Raw genomic sequence first — 26,492 nt, forward strand, 5'->3', positions numbered from 1 at the left:
CATAGGTAAAAACATATTAAACCAAGAACGGAACAGTCTAGTGTATGTACATAACTTCAAGATGCTTTAACGTAAAAGTATTTTGCATCAAAGTATGTAGTTATAATTTTACTAAGTGAAGAAAGTTATCTTATGTCTCTTGAGCAGCGCCCACTCATTTTTATTGATTACGTAAAGAATTGAGTGGATGGACAAGCTTTTTTATATACGTATAAGTATATTGAGATACAAATGAACATTTAACAGATTTGAGGCTAAAAATAGGAATGACTTGATTTTTTTTTTTTTTTTTTTTTGGTTTTTATGATGAGGAATGGATGAATTCGATAGTATGGTGTTTATTACAGTGTTCGCTATTCTTTAAAGTTGACCAAATTCAAAATTGTCATGGAACATGAGATGTGTTTAGGTGTTGGTAATGACCTCCTAATTATTTTTTCTGTGCCATCAAAAACCGTTACCCTCCATCCGGTCAAAGTTCCAGCATTCCAGAAGTACTTCAAAAGAAGGTCAAACTAAAAAAAAAATCTTATTATAGTTAAGACATATAAATATTGTAATATATTGTCACGAAACCTAAATAACTTATTTTATAAAAAATTCTTAATAAATATTAAAATAAAATAGACCAAAAATCAATCAAAATGAACCTTTTTTTAATGCAATTTAAAAAAAAATTTAAACGTAAGGTCTATTCTATAACTTCACCTAGGATATAAAGCAAGTTACTTCATTTTACTCGATTTTTTAGTGGTTATATACATTTTTTATTATTTGCAATCAAGATATATTTTTTACATTACGTCATCATTTTGGATGTCGGTCATCTTGAAACCAAAAGCCCTTGCTCCTATTGAACAATTTTTTTCCAAAGTCATACACTAACAACTATGCCTCCGACATGGCATCGCTTTTGATTAATCATGCAATATGTTGTATCTATTATAAGTATAAGGAATAGGCCAACAATTTGGTAAAATTAGATCAATGTAAAATGATTTAGAACCTTTTTTATAGTTGTATTTTCTTGTTCTTTTTGCAGAAAGATAGATTGAGAAACACACTAAAGATCACATCCCGTTAGAGAGCGTTCTTATTTGACGTTGGCATTATTGATGTTAGAATGAACGGTCCGTGATCCTTAGGACTCGTCCCATTTGACTCCTTAGTTAACTGTTATAATAAAACAAACATTTACTCTATATATATATATTTTATTAAATTCGTTGAAAACTTTTAGCTGAGTCACATCTCCTCCTTTACTAAGTACACTGATGATTTTATATATTTGAAAAGTAAGAAAAGGAAAAAAAAGTATCAATAGGTTAATAAACAACGAGTGACGTCAATCCAGTCCTCCTCAGATAAATCATCTGCATTTGATTTATCAGTACAAGATAACGTCATACACCTGATATAAATTATTACTGAAAACCAAACTGATACCAATAAAACAAATTCAACCAAATAAATAGCAATTACACAGAGAGTCTTTATTGAAGTTTTTTCTTAAGAACACTTTTGAAATATTTTAATTTTGAAATAAGGGGATCATATTCTCCCGTTGATGTCCTGATCCTCACGTTTCTAATTCCATTTATGTGACTAGTGAGAGGGCAGTTCCACTTCTACTCCAAATCCTTAGTTCGTTCTGTTTCATTTTTCACCAACTCACTCCAATGATCACATATTGTCTTAACTTCTTTGCGAGCTCCAACTAAATTATTTGCCTGATTGAAATACATTACTCCTGCTCGTACTCCCCTCAAAGTCAAAAAGCTTCGGAACGCTGAAAAGAACTTTTCTGATGACAATCCTTTTCATCCACCACATAAATCATAAGTCAATTCTAAATGACTATCCCTAGAAGTTTAACAGGAGAAAATGACCTGTTCTTTTACACTTTTATTTCTAGAGACTTTCACTGACAAAGGTCCAAAAAAATCCACAGATATACATTCAAACGGGCTTTGTTCTTTCGCCATACAAATACCAGGTAATTGCCCATCTGTTGACCAATAGCGGGCCGATTTGAAATTCTACAATCCATACAAGTACTTATGACTTTTCATACCATACGTGATACTCTAATTATCCACAACCCATCATGTAAAATAGATGCAAGGGTTCGTCTTGATACCCAGTGATAAACCTTCTCATAGTGATGTTGTACGATACATTTTGCAACTATATCTCCAGGAATAATCATAGGGGATTTTTGTTCCTTTGTCATCCAATCTATCTTCTCCAGACGCGAACCCACTCTATTAACTTCGTCTATTGCATCGTAGACCGGACTTAACCTTCTAAATTCTTTACTCTTAAAATCGACATTCCCTTAAAAGGCTCTAACAACCTTCAATTTTGCTCCCATATTATCATCTTTATTTACTTTATTAAGAATATATTTCCACACAAATGTATCTTCTAACTTTACTCCCAAAGTCTTAAGGGTATCATCTTCTGTCGGTTTAACTTCTTGTATAAATTCATTTTCCTCTAATTCATCTATCTGATCATTGAATAGCTTTTTCTATGGTAGTTTCACTTTCAAGTGAGCATTTACCAATTTAATATCTTCCTCCACCTTCTTGATGAAACGAGACTCGTCAAATTCCTTCTCACTACACAAGTACAATCTAGTAGGTTTTACTCCTGATTGATTATTTAACATTATTTTCCTAAAATTGTCTACGTTTTCATCAATTTCACCATATATTCTAAAAACGTTGACTTTCCTTCTAACACAAAATAGAGAATTAGTTGACACTTCCTTAACTCTACCAACAACAGCCCATACTAGAGGATACTTGATTGCACAGGGTTCATTTCATTTGCGTTTTATTCGGCCCAATTCTTCCAGAAGATATTTAAAATCTTGACCGATGAGTTCAACAATTACTCCACCCTCTTTAGCTACTCTACCATAAAAACCCTTTAAATATGGATATTTGATAAAAGAATCCTTTCCTAACTCCGACAATTTCCCACATGTATTGCCTATAGAAAACAAGCGCAGATTACATATATGCTATAAAAGCGGCTCTATATACTCTAAATAATGCTCTTATTGGAAGTGATCCCATTAAGATCCCATTCTGAATTTTGGATATGTTTGAAAACATATACTGATACATGTTCTACTAAAATTAAAAGAAAATTAGTTTTGCTACTTATTAGGGGCGCTATTTTGGAGGCTGCACCAGAGCCCCAAACTTTTATTTTTTATTAAAATAAGATTATGATTGAATATAAGTTAAAGTTTGTGCTATTGTGCATCTTTTGACGTATTTTTTTTTTAAACCGAGCAACTGCAAGCGGAATGTTGTTCTAAACAACACAGGTCCAACGCATCAGGCCCAACTTTGAGCGGGTCTAGAAAGGCCCAGGTGAGTCACAGCCCCCTAATATTTTACACACTCTCTCATTTCATACAGAAAAGCCAGCTCACCAAAAATCATCAAAATCGGTGATGGTCATGCCGTGAGGGTGTCAATGACGTGACGTGGAATGACCCATCAAGTGTAATTGATTTTTAAGGTGCATCAGACACCCCAAATAAAAAATATTGCCTTTGTGGTATGATAAAAGGTTTCTACCTATAATAATAACACACTGTATCAAATATTTTTAAGTTTAAATAAATTTCACTGGTGCCACAATAAATATTTTGAAATGAGAATATTATAGTATATGGTCATATTACTATAAGTATTCATATATATATATTTTTTAAGAATTATGCGTTTAATATTATTATTGTTTTAAATTGCACTTCCTTGAAAATGTTTTTTTAAATTTTAGTTAGTAAGAAACATATGGTTACTAATCTAGAAATATATCTTTAATGGTTTAAGAGAGCCGAGTGAAAGAAATTGCACCACTTCAGTGGGATTCCGAACTTATGGGTACTTTCACAAATAAGATTGTTAATAAAGATCGGCTGTGTGTATCGATTGGTGAATTGAGTCCCTTGGGGTTTCATCTTACAAAACAGGCACTGACCGACGCTCATGAAAAATTATAACTGAGAAAAGCATGGAAATACTGAAGCTATGGAAATGTGAAAAATCAGTTGTATCCAGGGTGTTTGACACAAATTCTTATTACACAAGCCGTGATACTGTTGCTGTTATTTTTTTTCTTAAGGTCTTAGGACGGCTGTTACTCTGGGCAGTATGTCGTCATCATATTGGTGAGGTGATGTTTACACAGATATTCAAAAACCTGAAAATAGAAACGCCGAAATCACCAGACAAATCGTCTTCTAATATTTTTAAAGATTTTTTGAAAGTGTGAGCTGCTTCAGCAAAGTAAAGCTTACACTCTTTGATCTAATTTCATTGAGAAATTAAGACTATGATACAAGAATGGAGAAATAAAGCAATTCAGTTTATCAAAAGTCTCTAAACAACATCAGCGTGATGATTACAAGGAATTCTCTTAACTGTGAGTGTTGTATTTAAATGCCCTCAGCAACAAAGATTTTTGCCTCAAACGTCCTGGTGTATTGCACAAGGCCCTATGGATGTTTGAAATAACTGTTTTCAATCAAAATTGTTCTTTTACAACACAATAGGAACCATTTATTTCAAATATCAGAGTAAGAAGTTATTCGTCTTTGTCAATTTTGTATGTTTATCTACAGTTCATAGTGGAACATATGTACCACAGACGTGGATACTCCTTGGAATGATTTGTATATGTACAAGAAATCCCAGCAATGTATGTATTTAATCCTGTCTAAGAGTCCCATATCTGCTCTATTTTATGATTTGTGTTATTTACCCACAGAAATGGTACCACTTGTCCTCGTCAGTGATTTAACTCCATCAAGTGAGCGACACAATATCTCTAATAGGCACATAGTAATGAAATATGTGCAGGGTGATAGACAGGGTATACATACATATCGATTTGGTATAGGTTTTGGAAAACCACGTTTTCCAACTGTCATTACGCAGTCTACGACACTTGCAGATTTAGTTTTATGTGACTCCTGGCTTGTCTTTAAACTACTGGACTTAGATACGAATTTCCTCACCCAAAAGGTCAGAGAATGGATACATTTGTCGTCTTATATGTCTTCCAAAGATCAATACCATTAACGTCATTAATGACTGTGTAGAAAAAGGCATATAATTAACCTCGGACTTTACTGGCATTGCTAAATTAGAAGAACAGTTTCAAAATGTTTTACAAGGAGTAGAAACAGATAGGATTACGCAAGCAAAAGCAAATGTAATAGTGAGTAAACATGAGTAGGTGTGAAGATTACGTATTTACATTTGATTTGTTTATTTCGGACCTTGGCCTTCTTAAAACGAAATTCTAGAAAACAAATAATACTATTTGATGTCTTTTGTATTGTGGAAGAAAGTATTAACGGGAAATATTTTTCGTATGCATTAAATTACTTTTGTCTCATTTATTTAGTTTATGGTCATAAAAATTGTAATATTTTAATGTTTTAACATTGATGTGGGCCTGGTCAATGTTAGACAAAACTTATTTTTTATGCGGTAAAACATCTTTGCAATACCGCCATAACGAGCTAAAAATATTTTTAAAATCATAGGGGGGTTGATGCATCATAGTACCCATAAGTTTTTAATCCCACTGAAGGGATGCAATTCCATTCACTTGGCTCTCTTAAGCCATTAAAGCAATATTTCTAGATTAGTAACCCTGTATTTCATACTATATAAAATTAAAACAACATATTTTTATGGAAGTGCAAGTTAACAATAATAATAATAAACACATAACTCTTAAAAAAATGAATACTTAGCGTTGCTTCCCATAGTAATAACCATATACTATAATATTCTCTTTTCAAAATGCTTAATGTAGCACCTGTAAAGTTTATTTGAATTTAATAATATTTCATACAGTGTGTTTTTATTATAGGGAGAACATTTTTATCCTCCCGCCATTGCAATATTGTTTACATGTGGGGGTTTGATCCACCCTAATGTGTGTGCTCAAGGAAGACGGTGAGTAACACGGACAATTTATTGGAGAGTTATGAGTTTTTTTGTTGTACTAATATTAAGGAGAAGGGGTGGGGCAGTGATTAAATCAAATTCATTTTTAGTTCTACTTTTCGGATGCTACAGCATCTTTAAAGCACTCTAGAAAAAATATTTTTTAATGTCCAGTTCTAATCGCTTGAGTTTCCAAAGTATTTCGTTGTGCTACAATTTATTTTTCTCCAAAATAAAAATAAGGATTATATTTTTATGTATCACACGAGAAAAGGAACTTTAGTGAAACTTTTGAAATTTAGCAATATAACTTTTAAATTCAAACTTCTGAATCCTATTACAAATAGAGAATGTTGTTTAAAAAAAGTCATTTTCAAATGGCTATAGCTTGCAAATAGAGCTTTAACTAAAATATATTAATATTATTCTTCTATATTTAAACTCGTATTTATAATATACAACATATTTTCTGTTATTAATAAAATAAATTAGGGTTCTTATTTAGATCATGATAATATAACTGAAAATTAAGATATTTTATTAAATAACAATAAAAATAGCATTATATATAACTTTTGATCATGGGATCGAGAATGGCCGAAATAACAACTGGTCAAACGTACCGTCATGTTATTGCTTCTATTTTATTCAACACTTCTTACACTTCTTGCTAATTTGGTACAAATGATGCCTTTAAACTTAGTGATAATCATGAAAATACATTACTCAACAAATTTGAATACAACACCATTGATAATGTACAATTTCAACAGTGGATATCTACTGATAGATGTGAATTAATTTATACAGTACTACCAATAAAATACTTCGTTGAGCGTTTCTTTGAAAAAACAGTACAGCTAGCCAAACACGACTTTATTGCAAAGGGTCAAACCAATCTCTTAATAAAAAATAAAGAAGAAATTACGAACGAAGAAGTTGTGGTAATTGATAAATTTTTAGAAAATTACAGTTTTATTTTCCAGGATGCGGCTCAAGCATTTCATTGGAATAAAGCACAGGCAACAATAGACACTTGGGTCGACTATTATAAAAATAATGGTAGGCTATACCAATCTTCCACTATGATATCTGATAACAACAATGACGATTTTGCAGCCGTGTATTTATAGCAGAAACGACTTGTAAATCATTTAAATGATAAAATGAGCAATATTAAAAAATATATTATTTTTCTAATGGGTATGTGAGTCAATAGAGAAACTTCAAGCCTTTTTGAATCTAATTTTTTATCAAGAGGCCTTTCAATTGTCTGCTGAGTTGCATTTTTTTGCCACAAGTCACGTCAAGGAACCTTCAAAGGGTATAGGTTATACTATTAAAAGAGAAACTACGAAAGGCAGCTTACAACGCCCTTATAAAAATCAAATTACAAAGCCGAATGCTTTATTAAAATATTCATGCGACAATATGAAAAATATGAAGATTATCAAAAAGAAAAGACTATTTAAAAAAAAAAAGATACAATTATGTAAAAACAATATGTGGTACACAAAAACTTAATTAACTTAATAATGAATTAGACGAATCACTTAGAGTTTGCATGTATAGTGAATCAAAGGAGTCAAAAGTTGAATCTGTTAAATAATTTAAGTTTAAAATGAAAATTATAGACTCTATCATAAAGTTATTTTAATTATTATTTAATCAAATATCTAAGTTTTCAATTCTATTATATGGTACTTACCTAAATAAGAATCTTAATTTATTTTATTAATCCCCAGAAAATATGTATATTATCCAAAACTCGAGTCTAAATATAGAAGAATAATACTAATATAATGTAAGAGCGGCTCTATATACTCTAGTTAATGCCCTCATTGCAAATGATCCATTAACATCCCACTCTGAATTTTGGATATATTTGACAACATATATTGAGACATATTCTACCAAATTTTTAACAAAATCAGTTTTGCTGCTTGGCAGGGGTGTCATTTTGAAGGTCGTACTAGATCCCCAAACTTGTATTTTTGATTTAAATAAGATTATAATTCAATATAAATTATAGTCTGTGTTCTTGTGCATCTTTTGGCGTAATTTTTTGTTAAAATCGAGTAACTATGAGAGCAATTATTGCCTTCCGAACAACACAGATCCAACACATTAGGCCTAAATTAGAGCGGGCCTAGAATAACCCAGGTGAGTCACAGAACCCTAATATTTCATAAACTCTATTCTTTCACATAGAAAAGCAAGCTCACCAAAAATCATGAAAATCAGTGATGATCATGCCATAAACTGCAAAAAAGTGTATATACTTGACGTGGAATGACCCAGAGGTCAAAAAACGCCCTTTAAAGACTGAAACTTTACAAAAACAACTTTTTCATCAAAATAAAATAGAAGTTCGAATTAAGAAGTTAATCTAACATTGAACATCCTAGTACATACACTAAATAAAAATTTAGAAGAAATTGACCTTTTTGTGACCTTTAACTTTTTATATGACATTAAAAACTGTAATTTATTAATTTAAAATGGTATATATCTATAATTGTATAAAAAGGCTTTAATGACCCCAACATTTGCAAGTTTCTTCTTATTACTTTGAAAATAGATAAAAAATACGCATTCCTTGGTGACAAAGTACTTTTTGGGATAGAATGGGGGGCGGATGACTTTTTTTTTTAAACCAAAATACTACCAAGATATGTAGCCACTGGAAAAGCTGGGCTAAAATATAATTTACTCATTTTCATAACTTAACATCCCCACCCCCGTACGTATGGTTGATTTGACGATCGAGATCAGAGTAATTTCTGTCTTTATCCTTATAAGCAATAATGTAAATCCGATGTGTTTTTTAACTGGCCTGTTATTTTGTAATTGGTAACATACAGAAGGAATTTTCTTTTCCTCAGCAGTTGTCATTATTACTTAATTCCTTAGTAGTGAACTTAGTTTCCTAAATGGATTCAATTATATTCAAAACCTGATTGAACATTCATGTGTACTCATAAAAGACGGAGCGTAACCCTGTAGATTTGTTGCAGAGTCATAATAATAAGTCCTTGTTGGACTCAGAGCAGAATTGGGAATCGACATCGGAGAGACTCTAGCAAATGTCCATGTTTATATTATTTTCTCCTTCTTCTCTTTTCTCAGCTGATTGTAGCTGATATAATGAAAGGTCATGAGCATTATTCTTTCTCTCCTTCAAAACATTCTTTAAAATGTCAGGGTTACCAAACCATTTTTGGATTCTTTTTTTTAATCATACAGGCAGGTATATTCTTAATAAATCTTACTATGAGTCAACTATACGACGTTGCATTTATTTATTGCGCAATTTGTGACGCTTTATTTAGAGCTTTTTGTAAATAATAAATTTGGGAGGAAAAGAAATAAATGTCAATTTTGGGAACGAAGATATAAAACACATTGAAGGAGTCATATCTTTGTTATATTATTGCAAACAATAAATTGCTTCATAAATACACGTCTAATGTAATAATTTTTTGATAATATGTGTTACATAGGTTAGAAACATCGAACAGATATGTAATAGGATTACGGATACCATTAATCAATACCAAATATATTATTATACCATTGATTTATGGATTGAATTCAAAGGTTCAATACCAAGTTATTACAGTTACAATTTTTATTGTGTTATTTTTTTATACCCGTACTGTAGTGGTATCGAAGTAGTGATGCATTTAAAACAGTACTATACAAAATTGATACTAGCTCCAGTTCTTGCAGTGCCAATACTTACTAAACAAATTGTCTTGTTGATGACGTAACCCACCAAAGATTATGAGCTTGAAAATTGTATCTTATAAAACAATACGAGAATTATATTGACATTTTTTTAACAAGTTTCTGAATGTGTGTACTCCTTAGGGATGAAAATATTTTCTAAATTGCGGTGAACGTAAATTTGTAAAAAAAAGTATATGTTGGTATTAATGCTTTTGTTAATTTTTCCTCACTATTTTGAAGTTTTAACATATCAGAAGACAAAGGTTGCAACGGAGTACAAAGTAATAAAAAAAAAATAGGACACAACTCGAAGTTTTAGATTATTTAGATAGTTACTTTAAAATTATTAAAATACATGCGTTTTGAAAAAATAAATATACTTTTTTCAAGAAAAATGGCTTTTCAGAAATAGACAGAAATAAAACTTTCTAAAAAACATTCATTAAACTAAATATCGGCACAGGATAATTAAAGAGAACCAAAAAGGCCTTTATTTAATTTTTTAATTTTCAAATGCCCATTTTTTTTTTAAATCATCTCATATCAGATTAGAAAAAAATGAGACGTTTATTCAAAAAATCTCGTCTCGGAGTTAAGCCTCTTGTGGTCCTCCAAGAAGATGAGATCACATTTCTGACCGTCGGACGCAACAACAGCTAGGATCTGGAGGTTGGCGAAAACGACGACATTGGCTGGCTTTTTCTTAAGCTTGTTGAGAAGAATGTTCGACCTTGCGAGGCGTTTTTCCTTGTCTACAGGCTTGAAGGCATGACGAGGGATTATCTTGTAGACCTTAAGTTTCTTAACTAGCCGGTCCATGGTCCTTCTGCTGATTTTGAACTCCCTGGAGAGGCTGCTGACGGTGACTTTGCCTCTCTTGTCCTTGACAGACTTTTTCACGGCATCAACCATTTCGTCCGATCTTCGAGGCCTTGACTTAGATCTTGTGGTCGCCTCAGGAGTCCCTTTGGCTACCACGCTGTAAACGGTGGTGCGGCTGCAGTTCAGAACCTTGGCAATTTCAGGGGGAGTTTTTCCCCGCGCGGAAAGTTCCAAAATTGCGACTCGATGTCTCTCCATATTATCGGCTGTTGCTTTTTAAATTTTGATGGAGTTTTGTTTATAACAAGTCAAGACCCTTGCCTCAAAGTATAAAACGGTTTCAACTCAATAAAATCCCGAATATGTGCATGGCGTAAAATTTAAAGGAGTGTTCAGTTTTAGACGCGCACACCTTTATTGTCTCTCACAGTTACTATACTTTTTATGGTATTCTTTAGGTCGTGTCTTTTACGCTTACCACAATTTAGCCAATATTCACATCCCTACACTTCCTCCCTACACCAAAAACAGGCAGACTTGTAAATTTATGCGAAAGAGATGGGGCTAGAGTCTGTAGTTTTTTTTTCTAAATTGTCCAAATTGAATATATTTTCATACTAAGTATATACATACAGTATTTATGATCATAATACATATTTTGAGAGTCAAAGAGGGGCATGTCCCCCTGGTTTTAACATCAAGCTAGGTCTATGTCCAAACAAAACTCCTATTGACGATCTTATTAATTAATGTAAATTGATCTTAACGACATATTTGTCTTATTTTTTCAGTACAAAAAGTATCAATAGTTATCAAAATACTTATATCTATATTAGAAATAAAACCAATACAAAAATATTGGCATGCTGAAAACAGTAATAAGTACTATGCAACTTTAAAGAACACTTATAGATACCACTTTTAATGCAAAAAAACATAATTATAAAAATTATAAAATATGAATCATGGCAATATAAAAAATCAAAAAACGAACAAGGCATGCGTGATGAAATAAAATACAAATGTAAGTATATTTGGATCTATCATCATGACTATCAAACAAAGAAGCGTTGTATTTTTTGTAATTTGCATAAATATGTATAATATAATTGCTCTTAGCTAGATATTTCAATTTAAGTCTTTTAGTTATAAAATTTTAGGTAGAGTTTTTATATTCTTTTTAATGGTACCAGCAAAAAATTTATGGATGACTCATCCAGTGTTATGGATTCAGAAAAATATTTTTGAGACTTCGACAACATTTGAAATTATGTGTCTCGGACTCGAACTCACAGTTACTGCACTAACTAAAAAATACCATATATTTTGTTGAAAGACGTCAACTTTTCAGCTCCTTTTTTACATATCATTGTTCTGATTGTTGATGTATTTAATTCGAATTATCTCTTGATTAGCTGTGCACAATTACTGTAAATGACTATTGAATATTAACACCATAATTGGGAAGAATTGGCTGGCTAGAAACTGATTTCTTTTTCTGTTTTTTTTTTTTTTTTTGGCCTATGAGAAACCTGCGGCAAATATAAATGTACAATACCATTTTCTTCCCTTCCTTTTTGAATTTAATTTCGTATCTTATTTTTTCAGAAAATAAAATAGAGGTATTAATGGCTTAAAATCTATAAAAATGTTATATTTTCAAATATTGTATTAAAAGCAAAAGTTTGTAGAACTTAAAATATCTATGCACATTGAAGAATATGTCGAGCAAATAGTAAGTTTCTGATGTAATCTCTCTTTTTTAGATATAAATTATTAAAAAACATAAATACATACGTATACAAACTTTTTTAAATGATTTTTAATGATCTAAATGAATCCCAATCCAAAAGTTCTGGAAAATATTTATTGTTCAGCTATTATTGTTCCTTGCTTACGAATATATAAATTCATTTTCGAGATGGAAAATTTAAATTCTCAACAAGATATTAGGTAGACATTAAATGAATTTAGTAATGTGTGTCATACGATGTATAAGTGCGATCGGTTTACGCTAGATGGTGTTAGAAAGATAAGATCTTGAAATAAAAAACTTCTTGGACGGTTTTGTGATTGTTTGACTCGGAATGGTTTCAGCGCGTGTCAAAGATGTACATCAGCAAAGAGAAAATACTCCATATTTTACAGTTTTTCTTCGTACAAGGCAAAAACGCATTCATGGCGGCGGAAAATGTTAATAGTGTTTATGGTCTTGATACTGTATGAGATAATCACGCAAAATTTTGGTTGCAACTATTCTGTTTTGGTAAAGATGTAACACGCTATGGAAGGCCAAATGTCGAAAATGTCGATAAAATAATGGAAAGCGTCGAGGATTACTGTTTTGTAAGAACTGTTTTGATTGCCAAGGAGATAACATTAATGTAAAGAATAATAATTTTTAATATAACAGATAAATTTAATAACGAAGAATCCTAACATGGAGTGGGGATATGTGATAATATCAAGTCCATACTATGAATATATTATACTTGGAAATGACTTTAAAAATTGATATATCGACGACTTTTCCCCTTTGCTTGCTGCAATACAAAGGGTTCTTTGGAAAGCGACTCCCACTTTCCATTGTGGAACGACAGTGGATATTATTGATAAGAATCATGGAAAGAAAATTTTTATCAAAAATTTACGGGGCCTTGTGTCTTTGGAATGTAAGGCACTCACAAAAAATCAGCTTACAATACATGATATTGGTGTTCACTTTTTTTTTAACGGGAAGTTTAATTTTCCTCTCATTAGACATACCAAGCTACACAATATACCCATTCCTTGGAATATAAAAATGATTTTTCTAATTCAAAAGAGGACTCTGCGTTGTCTAGGTGTGATGAATGGATTAGGGAATTAAATTCATCTAGTAATTGGATGCATAGGATTATGTCTTCTACTTTCCGAATAGCTGATGGAGAAAATTCACTGCTCAATTTCAAATCGCCACATGATTTTTTTTCTGCCTCTCCATGTAAAGATTGTGGTAAATCATTCAACACTATTAGACACATTTTTTTTGGAATGTCCACAATTATGTACTAAAACTTATTAGAAAGAGCAAAATAAACAACAAAAAACGAGCCAGTTGTTAGTTTAAAAGCAAATTTACTCTTAATGTTGTTATGTCTTTATTTTATTGATTTTAGATGCTAATGTTATTAAATTAGATATATGAGTATTTTATGATTGTAAGGCTTAATCTGGTGAAGAAATTTTAAACTATAATGTTTAAGTATATTTTTGTAAATGTATCTTCACCAGAGAGTTTTGGATAATTCTAATTTTTATAAATTATTTGCTGTCTAAATAAAGGTTAAAAAATAGTGTCATTTAGAAGGTGGAGTAACTCTAGGATATTTCATTCTCTGGCGTCTCAAGGAAATAACAAAGGGTTAAAGTGTATTTGTTTTTTTAGGACGGTTGAATTACTTAAGATATATTTAAGGACAAAAATTAATTAATTATTCATTAATCTAAAATGTCTCATAATTATCTTTAGAGTTATATTTATTTTCAGCCAAAACTTGTGATTTTTAGTACTAAAGAAAAATATAACTGTTAAATATAGCTACATATATACAAGCTCTTTTAGTAAATACCCTTATTGATGCATGCTTAATCAATATATTCATATGTAATAATGAACAACAATGTAGAATTGGGAGAAGGAAGTGATAATATTTTTACGAGGAACAAAAAATCATTTTTAGAAATATAAACAAATAAAACTCTTCACCTTGGAATTTTGACTTACATATTATTATATTATTTGTCCTATTTTTAGGCACTTTCTTTTAAAAAACAAACAAACATAGTACCAACAAAGCTATGGGTGAGAAGCAAAGGAAATTATAATTATCCAAAAATAATAAATTAAAATAAAATTATATAATAATTTTTTCGGCTTGTTTATTTGGAGGAGATGAAAATTTTCATGACTTTTTTTGTAATGAAAGACAATTTCTATTATCTTAACGTTTCTTTCAAATAAAAGACACTTTAAAAAAAATATAATTTGGTATTGTCTTAAGTGTTAATTTCTACAGCAATTTTCAATAGGGGTATGAGTGTTATTTACTTAATAACAATTGTTTGTAAACACACTCGAGGATAGTGGTTCCACCTTGCGTGTATTATTGTGTATTTGTAGTTGTATAAATATTAGTATATTACAATAACTTAGTACATCTGCACCATCTTGCCGATATTGGTGTTTTTTTTTAAATTTACTTGTGTCCCATTAGTCTTGTCTTGTCACTGTCACTTTTTGTTTGTTTCATTATATTTTGTTCGGTTTTTGTCACATTTAGTCAAGTTTTTATTTTGCCGAGAAAAAATTTTTTTTTTTTTCGGAAATTAAGTTATACGCTTATTTCTGCATGCAACTTAATGTTGCGTTTATGGTACTACTATATTTATTAATAAAGGAGTTACAAAAAAAATGTTAAAGATAGTTTCTTATGATATTTTAATTCATATTTTGATGGTATAATGGACCCTGGAGTTTGTTGTTTCAGAGCAATTCTATCTCAATTTTGATGGAATAATAACTATTGTAAAAACAAACAAACAGTAAAAGCAACCATGTTGTAGTTGTCTCACAAAATATTAGTCAAGATAAGGCATAATGGATCATTGAGGTACATGCTATTTTGTGGTGTGCATGTGGACAACACATAACCAAGTTGAATATCAATGAAATTTGGAAATGAATTTTTAGTTCCATGAAAAATGCAGGAGTGAAGTTATTCAGATGATTGAGTTAGCAATCATGGAAAGGCTGCATTAATTCTCCGGATGAAACATGAAGCAGACAAAGCCCTTAGTTAGGGGATGCATACTTTCAAAAATATGTGTTTTGACCATGGTGATTAGAAGAAACTTTTTGAGTTAAATGTCGTCCATCCTGGTGGAAATATTGAGAAAAATTCGGTTTCATCTCCATGGGACAGAGCATCGCTGGGTAGAAAATTTATTTACCATCTAAAGTAAGCAATGTTCAGAATAGAAGAGATGGAAAAAAGAAAAAGAAGGAAAAAGCTCAATTCATTTTAGTTTTATATGTTACGTATTAGTTTGAATCTCGTAGTAACAATCCCGCAGATAAGGATGATTTTTATATGGATTGATTCTTAGTTACAGGAGAGTCAACCCTAACATTGCTATTAATGAAGGATAATAAGTAAATGAAACCGATTAACATTGAAATATTTGTAAGTATTAAAAACTGTATTGGAAACAAGATCTGATCAAGTATGTATAACACTAGATACAAAATATAAAATATATCTCCAAATATTTATTATCTATTTAGTCGATCATTAGAGATTAGATTTTTGTAAGAGTAAGGGAGCTGTTATATGATTTTGGAGGGAGAAAATGAATCTACGTTTCAAAACGCATTAGTGAATATAAAATATTATAATTATACTTTATTTATATTCCTATATTTTATTTTTGCATTTTTAAATCAATTGATATCAAAGATAGGGGAGAATGCTCACTTCAGACGGGTAAGTTAACTCCACGACGACCGATTAAAGATTAAATAATGAACAAAAAAGAAGAAAGAGCACACAGATTAACCGTTTTTCCATTTCTAATTGTTAAACTTCGTTTTTTCTCTCCACAGATCCATTTTTATCGATGATACAGTAGAGTAGGAGCAGCAGGGGTCTGTCCCCTCCACCCAATATTAAAAGAACAGTCGTTCTCGTATAGTTTGGCCTCCCCACCAACCTACAAAAATAATATTCCCTCTCATAAGAAAACATTTTCTACACCCCTGTCAAGTTGTCATCTTAAAAATATTTTTATTCATTGGCTTTTTTTATAATTCTATAACTAGACGTATAAACTACAAAACATATTCCAAAGATTTTTTTTGTGCCTTTGAGGTCATTAAGAGCCTCTTCTGACCGAAATAAAATCTGAGTTTCCTTCTCTATTTCTCTTTCCTCTTCTCTTCTCTCACTCTATCTTTTTACATCCTACTCTTTGTATCTTTTATTCTACCTCCATTCTTTGTTTCTATTCCCCTTTATTCATGCCTGTAACGCAGGCAACCCCTCCTAATATATTTAAAATAAACCTATTTATAAACAGTGTTGATAATTTTTGTGGCTAAGCCCCCATAATGAAGTTAACTAGCATCATCCCTTGAGTTAGGACTTGAGAACCAGTGTTCAATTTGCTTATTTTACCTTTTTTTTGTGTGGAAATTGGACATTTTTTCTAAGCTAGTATGAAATTTATGGAAAAAATTTGAGTTTTTAGTTAGACTGCACAACAGCTTTTGATGATATTTTTTGTCAGAAAATCCACCTGCAAAAATCCTCCTTCATTAAGCCCTCTTTTTGGAGGTAAACATTTGTATACGATGCAATAAGAGTTATGATTACGTGATCGGATATGTCACTGAGCTAGATTCCGAAAACAACCAATTAGAGGAAAAATAAATTTGGCCTATAATTGCCTGTCGAATAATCCTTGTATCTTACAAAAAAGGATAAATATTTTTTCACCAAATATCAAAAAGTTGGACATATAATCTGTGGTGATTACAATGAGAAGCCTCCATCTAACAAGACTCCTGCAGTTTACGCCAACTTCAAATTTGCACCAACTACAAATTTTGGAAAGGTAGACTAACCGGACATCTCACCTGAACGTGGACTCCCTGAAGACCGCCATTGTGAAGGAGTGGAACAACTTGTGCGGAACGCTCATCATCAACTCTTGCAAGGCTTTATGCCGCCTTGTGGAGGCTGTGATTGCTGCTGAGTGTGGCCATATTGAGTGAACATGTTCAAAAAGGTTGTGTCTCAAAGTTCTGTTATAAAAAATTTCAAAATTACTTCTCAAAAATAAAATAATTGACATTTTTATAAAATCTGTCATTTAGTCCACGTTTTGCTTACGAACCCTGTATATATACATACACCTTCTATAAATAGTGAACTATAATAAGATCCTATTACTCATTGACCTTGAAGACTCCTGATACAGTTATTTCTGTAAAATAGAGTAATTTAAAAATGCAATTAGTAATTATACCATTATGTAAAATATATTAATGCAAGTCAGTCTATAGAGAATACCCATTTAACGCAAAAAAAAAAATATATATACATATACTCATAAAAAATATGCATACGGTTTATAATGTAAACTATTCAAAATTCCCTTCCCCCTCTTCACGAAAAATGTTGTAAACATGCGTGTATACTCGTATTTTGGATTATATTAGAATATCCGTGTGGGAGAAGAAGTACTCATAATATCCATAGCTACCTGATATTTTGTACCTTATGAAATCTTATGAAAAAATGACATGGAAGACACCCATTCATAGGTGTTAAAGTCACAACCAATCCAAGTATTTACATTATGTAGACAATAGTTTAGTCAATATTTGTGCAAAATATATATTTCAATAGAGCGTTTTCACGTGACGTCAACATTGTTGATGTTGCACCATTTTGGTAGACTACACAATTAAGTTCTAAATGAATAAAAACCTTATTTATTTAATAATTTTAAGGAAAAAAATTAACTATTGGATGTCAAAATAGCGTCAATCATTAAAATGACTTAGACTTTACATTCTATCAAAAATTACCAAATTTTATAATATATATAAAATACCCTAAAATGTATTGAAAATATGTTATTACATCCTTATACAATTTTATTTCCATATTTTAGATAAAAATAAACTATGAAAAATAATAGGATATTATTTTTTTCTAAATATCCTACTAATATATGGAATTGTAGAAATGTATATATTTCATGGGATTTTCAGTTCAAATTACTTTGATTTAATTCAAATATAAGTGTTTTTCATTGGCATAAAATAGTATTCAATTTTAGCCACAAGGTCGGTTTCAGTTGTAACAAACATTACATAATTACAATAATTGAAGGTGATGCCATTTTGAGGGTTTATTATTAATACTTTTACTAAATAAAATGAACAAATTTCCAATAATTACAAATAAAACAAGATCAAATGGTTTTAAAATAAAAATAAACTTAACACCTGTATTAAATAATACTTTATGCCAATGAAAAACACTCATATTTGAATTAAATCTCCATGAAATGGCTGGACTTGTACGAATAATTTTCTTTTGGATTGATAAGGAATTTGAAATGTGGAATGATTGGAGAAAAATATATGTCCTTTGCAAATATATAAATAATGTTATTGTCAACACTATAGAAATAAGATTGTACAACGATATTATAACATATTTTGAATCCATATTAGAATATGATATATAGTTTTAACAAAGCGTCAGGAGATAGATATGATCAAATTTTGCAATTTTGCTTTAATATAAAAGTTTTTGTCAAATTTATAATTTAAGAAAATCCCTTTTTTTAAATTTTATTTGTAAAACTCGGCTTTTCTAAAACACACAAACTGTCAAAATGACAAAGGCCCTACAATGGTCCACATCACAATTACTGCCGTCACAGACTGCATCATAAACCGAAGAAATGCAATTTTTGAATGTCCAAACAATCAAGTTTTATAAGAATAAAAACACTTATTTCGTTAATACTTAGAAAAATGGTGAACTATTGCGGAGTATTTGAATAAAACACATATAAACTATTGCCGTCTATCAAAAATCTACTTCTTTATCTTTATTATATATCAGATCCTATTAAGTATTAGAAATATGTTTATAAATCATAATACTTTCTTATTTATGTACACAGTGTTTTAATGCTGGACTTGCCCATGACTTGGAAATCTCATTTCCTTTTGAGCATGTGGGTGGATATGTACATTGTACAAACTTATAAAATTGAGTTATATAAACAATTCATAATGCCTTTGAAAAACAGACAATAATGACTTTTCTAATACACAAATAACAATGTAAAGGAAATTGTTCAGCATTGTTTGAAAATTTTTCATTTGAAATATTTTGAGAAGGTTATTCATACAAACTAAAACTTATAAAGAGTAGATTTTTTTATCCGTAATTTTCATAAAAATGATGTACATGAAGAATAAAGCATGAGTGTTTTTTACTTACATATTTGCAGTGCTATGCCAGCCCTTATTTATTTGGTACAGTCCATTCCAGGCTTAGAAGCAGTCCTATCAGACTTTGGGATTGGTCTTTAAATGCGTTGATCTTTCAGATTTGCAGACCAAGAACTGATTTAAAAAAGAAGAAATAATGTTCAGTGAAGTCATCAAGGAGCGAACATTAAAACTTTTAGGACTGATTCGGAGGAATGAACTGGACTAAATAGGGACTAACACAAAATATTAGTCATTGGCTTACATACTCGAGGATAGAGGCGCCACTTTGCGTTTACTATAGTTTATTACAGGTTTGTATTACTGACTTTTAATTAAGCAGGAACGCTGTTTAATTATTATTAGTTAGTTTTTATACCAAATGATACCATGAGGTTCATTAAATTCTGAACACTTTGAATTTTAAACTTCAAGAAGATATAATTTATTCATTAACAATGGAATTTCAAGAAAATTAATACTATAAATAGTTGTGTATTTGAGCTCTCTTAATCATTAGTACCCGCCCTTAGAGCAATGATGGCTTCTAGGCGGCGGTGGAAGGCATGGCACCCACTGCAGATTTGGCCCTCTGTCATTGCGCCCCAGTGCTAGCTGACCGTGGCTTTGAGGGCCTCGGTACTTGGATGACGTAAACTGCATGGATTCCCCTTTACATACACCCAAACAGTGTAGTCGAGGGGGTTTGGCATAAGGGATGGGGGGGCGGAAGTGTCAAAAAAGAGTTCAAAAGAATTCAAACTACTAATTCAAAAGAGTCTTACAACGGAAGGGATATGTTTATTTCATTGCTGGTGTCAAAAGTAGTCTCTCCAGCCTCACAAACTCGTTCCACCCACTTTTTCGATAGCTCTCTGGACAGCCTCATGGGAAACCCCAATATCTCTTGCATGGACCCTTAAGGACTTGAAGGGAGGATCCAGCTGTTTCCTTTAACTCTTCTGGATTCAGTTTTTCCTTTTTGACAGAACCCTTCTTCCTTTCCGACGTTTCGAACTTGTTGACGACATAAGCTGTGGTACTGGATACACCCAACTACTTGGAGTGTGTACATGGAAATTCCTCAATCACGTTCAAGTGTCATTTTCACGACTTGTACATAAGATAGACAGCTTAAGTTTGTTTTGTTTTGTACCTAATTGTTTATGCTTTAATATATCGAAATATGAATCAATTTAAATCACACAACTTTCATTAGTTTTTGAACTAGTAAGTGTTTAGATTTAAATGTACCACCCGGTAGTGGTGTCATATTGCATTTATAATTTAATATTTGTAGTTTTTATAATTATTTGTATATTACAAAAACTTGGAGCATATCTTGCAGATATTAATATATTTTTTTATTTCATGCTCTATTATAACTCCTTGTTTATATTCTTATTTGTTTATTAAGACAACTTAGTACAACTGCATCATCTTGCAGATGTTATATTTTTAATTTGCTGATGCCCAATTTAAAATGTTCTAATTCGTATAAAACAATTACAAATGACGTAACAATGAACAAACAATGCCACAAGACTTGAGAAAGCCACATTCGCGTAGTTACCTATAATGTACCTCGCAACCTTTCTTTAAAAAAAGACTCGACATCAGTAAAAATTATCCAATTCTTTCAAATATATAGGTAATTATTGTTCAATAATTGTTGAAAATTATTCACAGCTTATCAAAAAAAAAGCTAATTTAAATTCAGCCAATCTACGTTCAAAATACAGATAAGCGTAAAAGAATGAGGCAAATTGACAAATGAAAACAAAGTACGGAGTACATTTTTTGTGGTAGTGAGCTAACAGCTTGAATAATCTTAGTTAAAGCATTTAGTAAGTCCTTCCAGTTTGGTGGCGCAATTCGTTCATTTGCAATGTAAAGTGAAACGTTCTATTCCAAGGTATTTAAATACTATAATATTACATTGGATTAAGAGAATAATCTATCTCAATTTAGTGTTCTTAATCAAAAACTAATTCAAACTTCCTTCTTAAAAATGCATCTCACATCACTTTCCATGTCTAATTATTTATAAGAGTAGCCAAATCAATATATCCGTAATCATCATTGTAATCAATATATTTTTATTTTTATAAACCTATTGCTTTATGTATAAAATAGCGTTTATCATCAGAACACCAATTTTTCTTATTAATGTGAAAATAAGCTAATGAACACACATTCAGGGTAGAAAAAAGTAATGTTTGGCGTAAGGTTTTACAGCGAATTTTACTTTTTTTTCATTAAGATATGTGCGCATTAGAAAATTTGGGCTAAAATGGAATTTGTTTATTTCCACAAATCAACACATTTCAATACTTAAATGTGAATCGAGTCCAAATTGTGAATACGAGTCTTCAGCTCCGATCCAGTCATGATAACAAATTTTAATATCCTATTAGAATAATAAAATATAATTGAAACTTTTAACTTTGATTTAAATCGAGTCTGAAGTCGCAATTTAATTTCACTTAATTGCAACATCAGCCTGAAATCCGAGTACGAGTTGCCAGCTTTATACACTCAATACATTATTAAGAAATTTAATTAATATTGTGGAGGTGGTGATTCTATGTTTTTGATGTTCAAATATGGAATTAGACGATTCATTGTTTAATTAACCTTTCTCCCAGTAATCATAACTATCTACAGTTCATATTTTAAACTGGCTAGGTACTTATACTAGAGTTGGACCTCTGTCCGAGAACATTTTTTTCTATTTGGTCTTAAATGACTTTTTCTAGACGAAAATACCGTAAATCCAAATGTAATCGTTTTGGTGGACTGACTTTTTTACATTCTCAATATATGGATCAATTTTTTCTTCATGCTAGTTATCATGATCAAATTTTGAAAAAAAAAAGAAAAAGTGGAGCTGTTTTCCTTTAGTTGACTCTTGTAAGATTTAAAAAAATTAACTCTATGTCTTATAGATTCAAAATGGGTATTATATCGGATTTACCATAGTTTTTTTTCAAATTTTTCCTTTCCCTCTTGACAATCGAGGTTCAGAATGGATAAAAAAGCGCGACATAAATACGAATTTTATGTACACTATAAATGACGTCATTATATCCATGTTCAAAAGTTGAGAACATATATGGCGTCATCAACATTTCATTGTTAAAATCAATCTCAGACCGGTCTAGGATTTTCAGACTGAAATCCAACAATAGATATGAAATTACATCAACAAGAATGTATTCATGTGATTAATAAAAATTGAATAAATAAACTAACTACAAAAGAGCAGTAATGAACAGCATTTTTAATTATGTACATTGTAACATAATCCTTTTAATTTAGGTATAAAACAAGCTAGAGTCCATTATTTCATATTTCCGTAGTCAATATTTACATATGTTGCTAATATGTAAACATAGATCGAAGGAATAGTCGAGAGTTCTACTTTAATTAGAAGGTTTTCACTCATAGCACAGATTCCATCGTAAACGAAATGACGCCACGTTGAGAAAGGGGGAAGAGTTGATGTATTTATGAAAAAAAAAATCTTGAAGAAATTACTTTAAATATAGAAAAACTTGATAACAAAGAAAATAGTTATATTTGAATTACATAAATCAAATAATAAGTATTAGTGTTCTTTTGTATACCGGTACTATAGTGGTTCCTGAGTAATGAGACGTTTATAACGTAACCTTTCTAATTTATGTATTATTACCTTATGCCATACAAAACTGTACTTATAAAATAAACAAAAATTAAAATTGTTAATAATAAAATAGTCCTCAAATTTGTGAAATAGCTTCCATCCAAGCAAACATTTTTGAGGACACCCTTGTAAATGGAAGTGAATTGCTCTTAACAAGGTTATTGTTTAGTAATAATTCCTTCATTTGGGGAGGGGAGGGGGCTATAGCCTCCCCCATGATGGTCGATGAATAATAACTTAACATTTTTGAAGGACCGGCCGTCGTTATATTTAGTAGATCTGACAACCTTCCCATAAAAAAACCCGGAAAAAATGAAACAAAATTAGATTTGTAATGACCATAATTGTAAATCCGGTGTGTTTTTTAGCTGGCCCGTTAATTTGTAATTAGTAGTATAAAGAATATTTTCCTTAGTAATTGCCATTATTATTTAACTCCTGAGTAGTAAACATTCTATCCTAAATAGATTCAATTACATTCAAAACCTGTTTAAACGTTCGTGTGGGCTCATAAAAGATGGAATGTAACCCTGAGGATTTGTTGTTTAGTTATAATTGTAAGTCCTTGTTGGACTCAAAGTGGAATTGGGGATCGACATCGGAGTAATTTGTAACAAATGTCCTTCTTTATATCCTTTTTTCCTTCCTCTCCTGTCACAACTGATTGTAGGTGATCTAATGAAACGTCATGAGCCTTTATTCTTTCTCTCCTCCAAAACATTCTTCAAATTGTTAAGGTTACCATGTGGATTTTTGGTTTTTTTTTTTTTTAATGCCCATTCTGCACTTGATTTTCACCTTTGGAAATAAGTAAGTTTTTCACAACAATGGAACTCCCAGCAGCTTAACAAAAGCTCATTCGAATTCAACAAATCAACTTCCAGAACATTTGTAAGGGGAAAATATACAGAAACATCGACAAATGATCCCAAAATCCAAATTTTATGACCAAAAAAAAGCACAAAATCGAGTTTACTCCTATATAAAAGAACCCTGAGTCAAATAATATGATTGAACTAAGCAAAGTGTTTCATATAGGTATATACCGTAGAGAAAATAAGTATTGGATTCGTTTCTGATTTTGAAAGCTTGCCCACTGAAAAAAGAAAAAAAAGAAGGTATATATTTTAAAATGAGACATTATATGAACAAAAAAAATGTTTGGAGAAAGAAAAATGATGAGCATAACCCCAAGAAAACCATTCCTACCGTCAATCATGTAATGAAAACATTATGTTTAGGAAGTTTTCTCTGCTAAAGGAAAACGACGACTTTACAACATCGAAGGGAGGACGGTCGAGGTTATGTACCGGAAAATTTTGGATGTCAAACTCCTTCCAAGAAGGGTATTACACTGAAAATAGGTCGTGGATGTGTCTTCCAGCACGATAATAACACAAATCCCACGGTGATACCAACAAAGGAGTCACTCAAGAAGAAATAGATTCATGTCATGGAGTAGCATGCCAGTTTTCGGCTTTTCTTGACAGGGCCCTTATTCCTCTCCAACGTTACGTACTTGCTAACGGCGTAAACGGTGGTCTTGGAGACTCGAGTGGCATTTTCTCGATTTGTACGTAAGCTAAAGAGCTCAGTTTTTTTTTCATAACTAATTGTTTATGCTTCAATATATTTATATATAAATTTCAATCACTCAACCTTAATTAATTATTGAATTAGTAAGTATTCAAATTTCAATGGACCACCCAGTTTTTCCTCCACTGTATGTGGGTAATTGGATTTTTTTCGGTGTTACATTTAAAATTGGTGGTAACAAAGTCTAGGTTTTTAGAACAAAGAAATAAACAATTAAAAAAAATATGACCTTTTTGGTTCATAAATTAAAAGAAAAAAAAAAGTATCAACATATTTAATACATACTATTCTGCAAAATAATAAGTAAATGAGTACATATTTGCAAAAATGTTTAGCATTACTGGAAAAAAAATAATAATAGTAAATTTTTTTTGAGGAGGAAGGGGGGAAGAAATAGGAATACTCAGGTAATTTGAATAAATTAACACTTTTTATTTTGTAAGTACAGTACATTACATATTTTTGCTAAAACCTGAAGCTAATAATAATTTAGCATAATCATACAAAAAACTACAACATTACAATGTTTCTAAATAGGAACAAATATTGATATCGAGAACAGAGCAATGGGTTGCAAATACATATATATATCATTAATATATTAGTGTTGTAGTAATGTGTTAAATATACTACTGCAGGAAATTCCACTTAGAGTGGAACATCTAAACAAACTTAAGTTTTTCACTGTAACATTTAACTCTCCGTTACTTACATGGGGATGTTTACCTACTTCATAGACTAAAATATCCTTGTAACATCATGTGTATATCATTTTCCCCCTCCATATTCTATGGGAATTATTCATTGATCCCATACATACTTTATCAATTTCTTTCAAAATCGTACTTTATTAGTTTTCGAGTTTTTAACAAATTCTGGAATTATTCCTCAAGGTTTCGACTTTTCTAATGGATGTAATAGTACAAGGTCATAGTCTGTTTTTATACCTTGGATGTATGTCTTTATATTAGGGCATGGAACTCTAGATACCTTGAATAATCACGCATAATTTTTATTCCCACATGAGGGGAATATTAAAGGAGTGATAAAAGGAGAAGAAAAGAAGAAGAAAATAGTCTATATCATCCCTTCAAGAGTGAAAAAAGTCTAAATTGCATGAGTGATTATTATATATCAGTCTAGAATTTCATAAGTAGGGTTATATCAACTAGAAATATGGGATTTAAAACCCTTTACGTCCCAGGTCTGTCCCTATTGTCGGTCTAAAAAATGTCCCATTTTTTAAAACCCTATACACAGCATAATTATCAAAAAAAAATGAATTAAAGTGTGGGGGGCACTTTCCTGGAAAAAAATACTAAGTAATTCTGATTTTCTTTCATCTAATTCCAATTTAAAAAAATGAATTATTCTATTATTTGCTATTAAATTGTAATCATGAAGTAATAATTGATTTATTTCAAACTCTTTTTTTAAAATCTCTTTCTAATGTAAACATGTATTGGGGGGTTGTTATAATTTTTGTTACAACGGTGGTAATAGGGGTTCGAGCCAGCTATTGATGCTTCTTCTTAATGAAATGTATCATTTATTAAGTAATAAATACTTAATGATTGAAATTGGCATCAAATAATTAGATATAATATTT

The 26,492-nt window shown here is 30.9% G+C and overlaps 1 long non-coding RNA gene across 2 annotated transcripts; it reads right to left on the bottom strand.

The window, feature by feature from the left end:
• Window positions 1-125: 125 nt before the first annotated feature.
• Window positions 126-19,714, bottom strand: LOC121117116 (uncharacterized). 2 transcript variants are annotated; one of them, XR_005864050.2, is made up of 4 exons: window positions 19,610-19,714; window positions 1,007-1,173; window positions 804-939; window positions 126-515 (listed from the first exon to the last, which is right to left on the bottom strand). It is a non-coding gene; the product is annotated as an uncharacterized lncRNA (long non-coding RNA). The 2 variants fall into 2 exon arrangements; XR_005864046.2 differs by lacking the exon at window positions 19,610-19,714 and having other exon boundaries at window positions 1,007-1,276.
• Between the last annotated feature and the right edge of the window lie 6,778 nt (window positions 19,715-26,492).

Source organism: Lepeophtheirus salmonis, chromosome 1 (assembly GCF_016086655.4).
Source record: "Lepeophtheirus salmonis chromosome 1, UVic_Lsal_1.4, whole genome shotgun sequence".
Classification (NCBI taxonomy): domain Eukaryota; kingdom Metazoa; phylum Arthropoda; class Copepoda; order Siphonostomatoida; family Caligidae; genus Lepeophtheirus; species Lepeophtheirus salmonis.